The 11,967-nt window shown below is 34.4% G+C and overlaps 1 protein-coding gene across 3 annotated transcripts in view; it reads left to right on the top strand.

The window, feature by feature from the left end:
* Window positions 1–11,967, top strand: part of LOC135222794 (arrestin domain-containing protein 17-like) — a 76,694-nt gene that overhangs the window by 29,588 nt on the left and 35,139 nt on the right. The window lies entirely within an intron of this gene.

Genomic DNA, 11,967 nt, shown 5'->3' with positions numbered 1-11,967 from the left:
GCATGATTCTCATTAATAAGAAAACCCACTCCATTTTCTTTGCTCCTTTTATGTCCTCTGAAGCAAAATATATGACCCTCTTTGATCTATATAAGATTCCCCAGTTCTTCTAATTTCACTCAATCCTATTAGACCCACAGCCAGATCTTCTTCCCTAGACTGTATAATATATATATATTATATATATTATATATATATATATATATATATATATATATATTATATATATATATGTATATATATTTTTTATTATATTATCTTATATTTATATAATATATATCTATATATAGATTTATATATATATATATATTTATTATAATATTATTATTATATTTATATTTATAATGAGAGACAGAGAGACAGAGACAGAGACAGAGAAGGAAAGTGGTCTTAGATACTCACAAAGAAAGTGCCTTGCGCAGAGAGGAACGTATTCCTCTACCAGCCGGTTACGACGCAAGGTAATTTGAGCAATCAGCCAGTAAATCATCGCCAAAGACCATCACCTTCGCCAGAATAGTTGCTAAAGAATGCACAGGACTGACAAAGTCTGGCGAGAGAGGTGCCTAGTTTCTTTTCCGTTTACTTTTTTATTTCTTGTTTTAGATATTTATTTAGAGCGAAGCTTATTATAGATGCATTGTGAAAGAACAGTGAAGTCCCATTAACAGCCTTTGGCTTATGATGATATTCAAATTTTGCCTCGTATGTAGAGGCCGATGGAATGACAACACTAGCAAATATTAAACCCAAAGAGAAATCTAAAGGAATCGGTGAAAAAGCAAATTGCGAGTGAATGATAGAAAGAACGAGTAATTTTAACTACAGAGGACTGCAAGTCTCGCGATGAATTTGTTTCAAGAAGAAAGAATTTGTTAGAATGATATATTAATTGTTTGAAGATTTTGGTGCAGGAGCTATAGTATGGTGCTATCTTTATTCTCGGTTTCAAAATGGGTGTTTCTTTCAAAGGAAGTTGGGTTTGAGAACAGGAAATCTGGTATTATGCAACGATGGTGTTATTGATGAGGGTGTGGAGAGGTTCCTGCGTCTTGTGTGAATCAGATATCACCGGGAAGTTGAAACCTCCAGCCATACAGCCGCCTTACCTTCAAATGAGAGAGAAAAGTCTTGATGAAAAGGATACTCAGAATGAGTATTCATTCATTGATGCCTTCAAGTAAATGTCCATCATATTTACAGCATCAAAATTAAATTGCTGTTAAATAAAATAGTGAAAATGATGCAAGACATACCAAAGGTGATTTCGAGAAAATTCAGAGCGAGGGTCGGTACGCGTTACCTCTTTGGTCTGTTCGAACACCGTTAGAAGAGGCATTTTGCATAAAAACAACCTTTGTAGATCGAATGGGTTTGTGTTGCTGTACTGTAGTATCGACTTCACTGCGAAATCAAGAAAGGCGGAATCAGTGAAGTGTGTGATTAGAAACTAAAAACATACTGACTGGAGAAAAAAATCTGAAGGTACATCATTAAGAAAGCGTGTGAACATACTAATGTAGATTACCTGAGTTATTACTCACCTGAAGGTAGCACAACACGTGAAGGAGTGTAATACACTCGTTCTGACTGACACGCTTTGGATTTCTTGCGACATGGTAATAGCTTTTTATATTTGTCGTCATGGCCAAGAGACTTTTGAACCTCGGCATAAGATTTTATAGATGTCAGAATGACGTCACTTTTAAAAGGATTGAGACGGAAAGTGGAACAACTTTGTTGGTCGTTACGCAATGTAGGTCTGTAGTGGGTGTGGGGAGAGGATGATCCAGGGCTGGGGGCGATGGGGGTGGGGAAGACGCTACCTTCACTTTCCCACTCAATATTAGATGATGGAGAAGTGTTATGGTGTTGCTGGCAGGCGGTGTGTTCAACAAGTGGCGGAAAAAATCCCCGAAAAGAAAGTGCAAGTGCTGGCAAATGGGGCTGTAATGTGGCGTTCAGAGTGGACTCCATAAAATTCGCGGTTCATTGCTGTCATTTAGATGATTACCGCCTTGCATGACTCCCTTCCTACGATTGAAGTATTTGTTGGAGAGGGGAGGACGACTGCCCTTATGAAAATGAGGAAACTTTTCACGTACACTTTCACTGTTTCCGTATTGTCTCTCGTATATGCCGTGCCTTATTTATTTGGGGGGTGTGTGGCGTTTCAAGCAGTTATAGAAAGCTTCATTTTAACACTGAAATTTAAATGAAAATGGAAAGAATGACCTGATGATATTTTTGTTTTTGTTTTTACTGGCCTTGTCTTGGAAATGTTACAGGTAAAAATGTAAAGGAATAGTCTTATGAATGGTCGGCTTTCAGTAACTATTTTTGTAATCTGCTCTCTGCTAATGAAACCGTATTGATCCACAAGGACAAAAATGTGCACTTAGGAGCCACACCGGATTCGACCATGTCTTTGCAAGAATATTTTTAGCAGCCCCCAGTGAAAGAGGTTAGTGTGAAATGTGCACTCTCGGTGAATATAAACTACAGGTAAGCTTACTTTCACCTCTATCGCCTTCAAGTCAAATTAGGAAAGGCGAAATGTAAAATAGGAAGACGATCAGATTCCGAATGAAGTAGTTGAGATTGTAAGAGGAAAAAGGAAAGCGCAGATAAGGGAACCAAAATAAACTGATTTCGAAAAATGACGTTCAAGATAATTGGTAAAACCACGCAAGAATTCAGACCCATACCCAAATAGATAAATAGATAGATTGGTAGACAGAATAGAGCTTACAAGATTTAGGCTTTTGCAGAAAACTCATTTATTTGAGGTTGCTTATACGATGTGCTCGCATACCAAAAATGATGTATAAAGTAGATTTTTATCTTAATCTTTAGTGATTTTGTTTAATACTAATGAAAGAAAGACTATCGCTGTTCTGGTATACTCCAATAAACGGGGTGTCCCAGAAGTTTTGAAACAAGAATAACTTAAAAAAAAGATTATACCTTATATCGCACAAATGGAGAATCTTCCATGAAGGGTGAGAGTATTCCACTTGTTTACTGATGCAAAGTAGGTGAATCATTCTTCCTTTGAACGACTGAAACAGGTCGTTTTCCTGTTGTAATATCATTTGCAAGAACACCAGACTATCATGGTACCGTTTCCTCCTTTTCGATTGTGGTGAAGATGGTATACTTGAACATAAATCTTCGTGATGTTTTAAAAGTACGCTAATTTACAAGACGAGAAGAAATCTGGATAATTCCGTCTCGTAACTCCAGTTCGAACTATGAAGGACATCTATCGGTTGACATACAAACTATTCAAATCCTTTGCTATCCTCGAGGGATATAAAAAAAAATTATATTCAGCATTACTTAGAGTGAATACACAATCAGTTAGGTTCAGGTTTTTTGTGCATATGTATTCAATGCTTTCTTTACCATCGTGCACATTTGCTGTCTTCCTGTTTTCTTTAATAATTTAACATTTTTTTTGTGTGAACTTACATTTAATGCAGATTTTGTCTTGTGGATATAAATACGGCCCGAATTACGTTGATCACTTATATATTTTTATTAATACGTAATCGCAACAGACACAAACAGATGCGTGTTTACGCGTATGCTAAATCTAAATACAATATATATTAAGAAGTGTTCGCGTATATGTAATTAACGAAGGCCACAGGAAACATTTTCGAGGTACAATTAATTTGTATATATATATATATATATATATATATATATATATATATATATATATATATATATATATATGTGTGTGTGTGTGTGTGTGTGTGTATGTATGTATGTATGTATGTATGTATGTATGTATATAGTTTGATATTGTTTTTTCCTTTTAATTTTTTATCAATAACAAACTATTCACAATTCGTAATGAACAATCAATATATTTTAATGTTCCATTTCTCCGAGTTGTTATCTACCATCATCATATTTGACAGTAAGGAGTAAATATGATATTCAATCCGTATTTCCTCGTAAAAATATAACGTTCGATATAAAGAGAAATCTAACAATTTTGTTGGTGCCTACCGTGCTGGGTCTCTGTTGCCGAAATCATGATTGTTCGGTGGGTCAAGGGAAGGAATTCTCTCATTTATGCTGTCGATATGAATCAGAATAGCGGGTTGAGGTAACTTGAATGTTCCGGGTTCTTTTTACCTTGAATTGAAATAGTAATTCTCTCTCCTCCTCTCTCTCTCTCTCTCATCTATATATTATATATATATATATATATATATATATATATTATATATATATATATATGTGTGTGTGTGTGTGTGTGTGTGTGTGTGTGTGTGTGTGTGTATGTTTGCATATGTGTATAAAGTACATATAGTATAGAGAAAGATATGGATATATGATATAATCCGTATGTCTATATATATATATATATATATATATATATATATATATATATATATATATATATATATATATATATATACTATTATTGCCTTAAGAGTGTTTGACTTCAGAATTTTTTTAGGTGAAGCTGCTAGCCCCATGCCCTCCACTGGAAGATACTATGGACTTTTGTACCTCTGGCGTCTAGCTTGCTTTCCTAGATGCTCATCCAAGTTTTGAGCGGACGAAATGTTGCCTAACTTCGTTGACGATTAGTGATCTTCTAAATAGAGAACGTGTTCATATAATGCATTATAGGCACACATACATATATACTGTGAGAATACTTTTATCTTTACATAAACTTTTGAAAGCATGACTTGCATCTGCTTACTGTATTATACCTTGACGAGTTTGTGCTTGATCAATAAAAGTCTTGAGTTGATGTCAGTCACGTCCCATTGTAATATGATTTTTTTTTATCTCTCACGACAATGAGACAATAAAGACCGTGATTGCTTCTTAGAAATTCCCGCTTTAAATTTATCCAGAAAATTTCTCATTCTTGATAAATCGCAGAAAAGTTGTCCAAAAGAAGAGACGATCCTTTTTCCAATTATAGTTTTCATAGTTGAGTTGGGTCTTGATGTTTATTCCACGATCTCTATTTTCAACTATAAAACTAATGTTAATATTAGTGTTAAAAATTTACGCTTGAGAAATTGTCTTTTACACTTTTGGTCGGGTCAGCTTTCTATTATCTTATGTTCTGGAAAAAATGACATGATGGACTGCTTTTTCATGAATTTAGAGAAAAACAGTAAAGAAGAAAAAGATCGTCCATTTGTCACGAATTAACAGACTCATGATTATGTGGAAGGAACAGTATCTAAAACTTTGTATTTCTAACAATGTAATATTAACGTTAATGTAGTATTGTCTGTACAGTACACATATGCACATATGTGAACATAATTATTCCCTAGTTACTTTTTCTGTCTGTATACACTCAGCAAAGCCCCGGTTGTTGAAGTAAATATGAACATGCTGCGGCAATTCCTCTGAAGTAAGAATGCCGTCCTCGCACTTTCTCTCCTGAATAGCTACCGACAGGTCATAGAATTGGCATTGCACTGAAGATAGTCACCGTCAGAATAGTTCTTATTTGACAAGTGAATCTGGTACGTGACTTGTTTCAATGAATGGGATGTTGTAACATTCAATTAGGTAGTGTCAGTGAGCAGAATTTAAAACTGGAGTAACAGCAATTAGGCAACCTCGGTTTGCTCTGAATAATGCCATGAAAAAGGAAATCCTTCCAAATGTGGTGACAGTAATCTGTTGAGATTGGATTATTTCGACTTAGAACCTGGAATCGATCATGACACGTGTTTGCTACTATTTCATGCATTTACAGCTACTCTGTGATTTATGGACGAGTGGATTTCGCGTTTGGCTACCAATCCGGTGGTCCGAAGTTCGATTCTCGGCTCGGCCAACGCGGAACCAGAGGAATTTATTTCTTGTGATAGAAATGATTCATTTCTCGATATAATGTGGTTCGGATCCCACAATAAGCTGTAGGTCCCGTTGCTAGGTAACCAATTAGTTTCTAGCCACTAAAAAATATCTAATCCTTCGGGCCAGCCCTAGGAGAAGCTCTTAATCAGCTCAGTGGTGTGGTAAAACTAACATATACTTATTTTATGATACAAGAGTCGTTCAAAAAGCTTTCGGCCTCACCAAGAAAGCGTACTACGTGTGTTAGACAGTTCTTGCAATACTTCACATCAGTCTCCTCTGAATCTCGGTGCACTTATTCCACTAATGCTTAAACGTCGTTATTCCGTTACAGAGGAAGTTTTCATCTTGTGCCTCCAAATACTCTTCAACTTCACTCATGTTCCCAGAATTTTGGCAGCACTTATACAATTTGAGTTTGGGAAACTAGCAGAAGTGAGGCAGCACTAGGGTTGTTTTGCATGGAACATAAGACAACACTTGCAAGACGGTTGGCCACCTCACACACGACCTCAATTGTGCAGTGTGATGAGATAAACACTATGACACCTTGCGTCTTTCTTCAGCTGATGCTCAGTAACATTATTAGTATAGTGAGCTTTTTCGAAGTACTCATAATCCTAAAGTACATAGGTCGTTGCATTGCCAACGAACTCCACGTGCCGAATGTCTGGGGAAATGGGGAACTAGAGTTTATAATTAGTGAAAAAAAAATGCTGTTGAGCCTTTGAACGAGTCAGTTTAAACTTATGCTGTGTAAGCCAGCACTGGTATCAGTGAGCTTGGACATTTGTTGGACAAACATCCGTCAAACAAAACCATGACGTGAATAACATTTATTCATTCTTATTAGAACAATGGTTTTTGGATTTCCCAGCCTAGGGTTTATGTGCTGACCCTGCCTTGTTTGATTATAGCACCATTCTTCTTAATGTTGTTATGGAAAGGGTTGAACGTCTTCGTGGATACCCTTGGCAATCATACCCTTCCGTTGCAGTTACTTAATCATGGCATGGGATTCTTTTTCGTACGTTTAGTGATTAATGTAAAAAACGTGGATGACTGAATTTATTGCATAGTTTCTAGAAATACTCTGTATGAATGTAAAGCAGTAACACGTTTGATGCTTCAATGATGGCCTGTGAAACTCCCAGCTACGACTTAGGCAAATAAGCCTTTCATAACAAGGGAAACTGCTGACAACTTTCATCTTTAGAAAACTGAATGTCTGGACTACCACTGGCTGTAGCATTCTTTTCCCAGAACGACCGCATTGAGAATCAACTGAGGAATGAATGACTTACTCGTTTCAGAAATCTGCAAGAGTGAGAGACTAACTGGAATGGAAGGTTTAACATTTCCAGTAAACTTTGAGAGATTCAAGTGAGGAATGAAGGGTCTCATAAGGCTAACAGGTTTTATGAACGATGGATGGGGGCTAATTCTGGTAATCTCAAGATTAGTAATAAAGCGAATCTTATTGTGGATAATGCCAGAAATATATACGTATCAATAAATTTGGTATAGAACAAGTATTAATATTATTTACAATTCAAGACTCAGGTTAAATAGTAATTATTTGATTAACGTACATGCCTACTCATCATGGTGCAGTAATTGCGTGGGTAAACTGCAAAAGCAAAAAAATTATAATTTCAAAATAACTACAATAGTGAATATTTAAAGTATTTTGTGTTAGAGCCCATAAATATATATATATATATATATATATATATATATATATATATATATATATGTATTTTTTACTGAAGGGAACAAGATTCCGATTCACAAGAATTAACATCGCATTCTCAAGTGCTTTCCGGTGAGTGGGTGGGAAACAAAACTCAGTATGACGCCATAAAACCATTATGTTAGTATCCAAAAATTAAGTGTAAATTTCTCCTCTCTCTCTCTCTCTCCTCTCTCTCTCTCTCTCTCTGGGAAACTTTCGCCACTCAAGGCGTGCATTTAAGGGCCTCTTAAACTCGTTACCAAACGGAAGTAAGAATTTGCCGAGGGTTATTTTTTTTTTTTTTTTTTTTTTTTTTTTTGTAAGGAGTTTTTCTAATTTAGTTGCGTTTCGCAGCGGTATGTTCCTTCATTATTCCTTCGGGGGAAACTATACATCTGCCAAGCTGACCCTTTTACATTCCACGAACTTTTAGCTAAATTTTTGTGGGAGTATGAGAATGTATCAAGAATTGTTTCCAGAATTCGTTTTCTATGTCTGCATTATTTTCATTTCTGCATTTCATCACTGTTTTAGAGTTGTCTTCGAAAAATATTGTATATCAGGACTACTTTTTTCTCTGCTATGACTTGTCCTGAAACTCAGGCTCCTGCATAGCGATAGTACTGTCGGCAGAGCTACCTGCACGTAAACGGGAAAGGATCCTATTCAGATTTACTTAGTAAGCCAAACAACCTTTTTTGAACTCTGTTACGTAGTAGGGTCTGTTTAGGTAAATTAAAAGAAGTTATTTCAAAATCCCTCACGAATGAATTTGAATGGTCTTGTTGTCGTGTGTGTAACTTGATGGATATTTTTGAGTGTTTATGAATCATATACTAAATATATATATATTTAGTGTATTGATTTTGAGTATGATTCATAAGGGAAGTTTTTCATTTTTCTCAGAGGAAAAAAAGTTTTTCGGATCTGTTCAACACTCGAGCAGGATTCCCGAAATGGAAGACTTCTGCGTTCGTACGTTCTAAAAATAATTACAGAGAAGCTGTTATTACGAGTATTGCAGTGATAGTATATGTATACACACAGAGACATACGTATATATATATAATATATATATAAATATATATATATATATATATATATATATATATATTTATATTTCATTACACGAAGTTTCATAAAGCCATTAATTAACATTTGCAAATCATCAAGTGGAAATTTATTGTAGCTACAAAGTATTTTGGTAATATCGAAACAACCTTTTACTTTCATGGACTTCTATAAAGCGAAAAACATAAGCATATATTCTGGTATCCCTACACACGTTTTAGCATTATGCGTATATATTGTGTATATATATATATATATATATATATATATATATATATATATAGTATATATCATATATATATATATATATATGTTATATATACATATATATATATATAGTATATATATATATATATATATATATATATATATATATATATATATATATATATGTATTTATATATGTATATGTTACGTATATATGTTGTATATATATATATATATCATATATATATATATCTATATATATATATACATATATATGTATATATATATATATATATATATATAATATATCTATCCCTATACAATATACATATATAAATACATATATTTATACATCCTATACATATATAAAACTATATATTAATATATCTATATATAATATATAGTATATATATATATACATATATATATATGAATATATGATCTATATATATATATATCTATAATAATATATATATAATATATATATCGTACATGTGTGCGCGCGTGTGACAGAGAGAGGGAGAGAGAGAGAGAGAGGAAGAGTATATGTTCGTGGGTGTATAAAAGAGAGAGATTTCGTGTAACTTACAATACTGAGCAAAGAGTCTGAAATTCTGACTGTATAACCAAAAGCCCATCCAATGAAATCCACAAGCTACCTGTGGCCTTTGCATAAAACCGCGTGAGATAAATGGAAGGCGACTGAGAGGTTTGTAGGAGAAGCAACCTTGTCAATACTCCCTCATGAAGGCTCTGGGTGTCACCTGCGCCTTTATAAGGTCAAGAGTTGGGCGGACAGCACCACCAGCTGAGCTCTGACTAAGCTTCTCATTTTACAGTGATTTAACTTACAGGGAGACTTTTTTACGAAACGAACTCAAAAGGATGAATTGAATTGTTAAGCAATCCCTACAAAAGTCAATTGAACTCTTATAGGGCTATAAATACTAGCGATAGCAGGTGATGGGACAGAGAAAAATAGTGTCTAGTCTTACGCCTGCTGGGTCAATTAAGGTACGAATTCATTAAAGCTAAAAAAAAAAAAAAAAAAAAAAAAAGCTAAATAATGCGAGGAAAATACTATCCTTTTTTTTGTTTTTTTGGGGGGCGGGGTTTGGAATGTTTATTTAGTTTATAAAATCTATATGAATGCAAGTTCCAAAACAAGTCCAATGAACGTCATATATGCTCTCTTGTAGCTATCAGTTAATGATATGTTTGGAAAAAATTTTGAAAATCATATCTTGACTAAGGACGTGACTCTTTAGAGATATGCCACAATGTTTTTTTTTATCTTTCTAAGACGAAAATATTCACGTATAATCTTGGGAATTTAATTTGCGTATTATAACAAGAACAATTTTTTTTTTATGATGGACTGAGGATATTTCCAAATTCATAACAAGGCCATTCATAAAAAAAGGAAAGGCAAACGTTGTATTATCAAATGTGTCTTGGTAATGCTATACTAAATATATGCAAGCATTACTAACATACGAAATACGAATTATTTGCATACTACCCAACATTTCACTTTACTAACTTTCTACCTATGGCCTTTTTACGAGATTGGAAATATCCTCAGTTACAAAAACTTATAATGAACATTACCTTCATAACGACTAAAACGTCAATTCTCAAGAAAAATTTGTAATGAAAAGTGAAAGCTCTATGTTTTCATTTGAGTCTAATCGAGTAACATTGACGAGGCTTTTAGTTGCTAAGGGAATTTCGCATTAACGTCCGTCTTGTGACTTTTCACGACTGAGTAGTTCATGAGGTAGTGGATTCCAAGTGGAAACTGAATTGCTCTGTCAGAATGTCAACTAATGGAGCTATGAAATCTTGGTCTTCCGCTAGGAATTCACTTTCCAGAAAAGCGTCCAGATGCTTAGATTTTATCTCTCTCTCTCTCTCTCTCTCTCTCTCTCTCTCTCTCTCTCTCTCTCTCTCTCTCTCTCTCTCTCTAACACTACTAATGGCAGTCAGACAGACAGACAGATTTTGGGATGAGATTAGGCCCCGAAAGTTATAGTGGACATGTTACATTTAAGCAAACTTTTTTTGCTCCAGATATATAAAACTAATTTTCAAGCTTCCGTTGCAAATTATATGTTTCCCTAAAACTTTTGATGATCAGGACAATATCTGACTCAACAGAACATTATATCTATCATTTTATAAATAAGCATCTTACTAAATTAATTTGGATATAAAAGATGCTCGTTATGGGGGTTATTCATTATTGTTGAATACTTGTCAGTTATGTAGCAGTTTTTTTTTTAATTTGACAAAGCAGAGAGAGAGAGAGAGAGAGAGAGAGAGAGAGAGAGAGAGAGAGAGAGAGAGAGAGAGAGACCTTAATTTGTGAAACCAAGCGCAAGTTTCATCCTCATCAGTGCGTCATTTCTGGGTAGTCATTGTTTTGTCTTAGATTCCGTCCTTCCTCGCCGCTGACAAAGCTGCTGAGCGTTGTAGCGAGTCATTTTATGCTAATTAACAACGTAAAACACTCCGTATTTTATTGTTCTCTCGCCTTAATTAACGTCCCACAACCCAGTAACTTCCTTCATGGAATTACGAGATCGAGACTTAAATTGCTTCTCTTCTCTTATTTGTTGTTTTCCTGAAACAGAAGAGTTTTCTTTCCACCGGAATGCGAAAGGTTTCGGCCTTCTTTTTTTTTAAGTCACTTTCACTAACTCGGTTTGAAGGTACATTTCTATGCTTGGCATCCAACTTTCCTCCTCGTTGTTTCCCGTATCAGAAGACGGTGTTCCTTCCCATGATGGAACTATGTTCGCCCGGCATTCGCTTTGTTAAAAGTATTCTGTTATATCTTCCTCATCTTTGCGTGAATAATCATCTGTCTTTTGTTCACTGTTATATATATAATTATATATATATATATATATAATATATATATATATATATATTATATATATATATAATGGTGTGTGGGTGTGTGTGTGTGTGTGTTGTGTGTTGTGTGTGTGTATGTGCATATATAATGCTATATTTTTTATTATATTTATATACACACACATGTATATGTATATATATATATATATAATATGTTTGTGTGTGTGTATGTA

The sequence above is a fragment of the Macrobrachium nipponense genome, chromosome 8 (assembly GCF_015104395.2).
Source record: "Macrobrachium nipponense isolate FS-2020 chromosome 8, ASM1510439v2, whole genome shotgun sequence".
Classification (NCBI taxonomy): domain Eukaryota; kingdom Metazoa; phylum Arthropoda; class Malacostraca; order Decapoda; family Palaemonidae; genus Macrobrachium; species Macrobrachium nipponense.
This window is presented reverse-complemented; position numbering and strand designations above follow the sequence as displayed.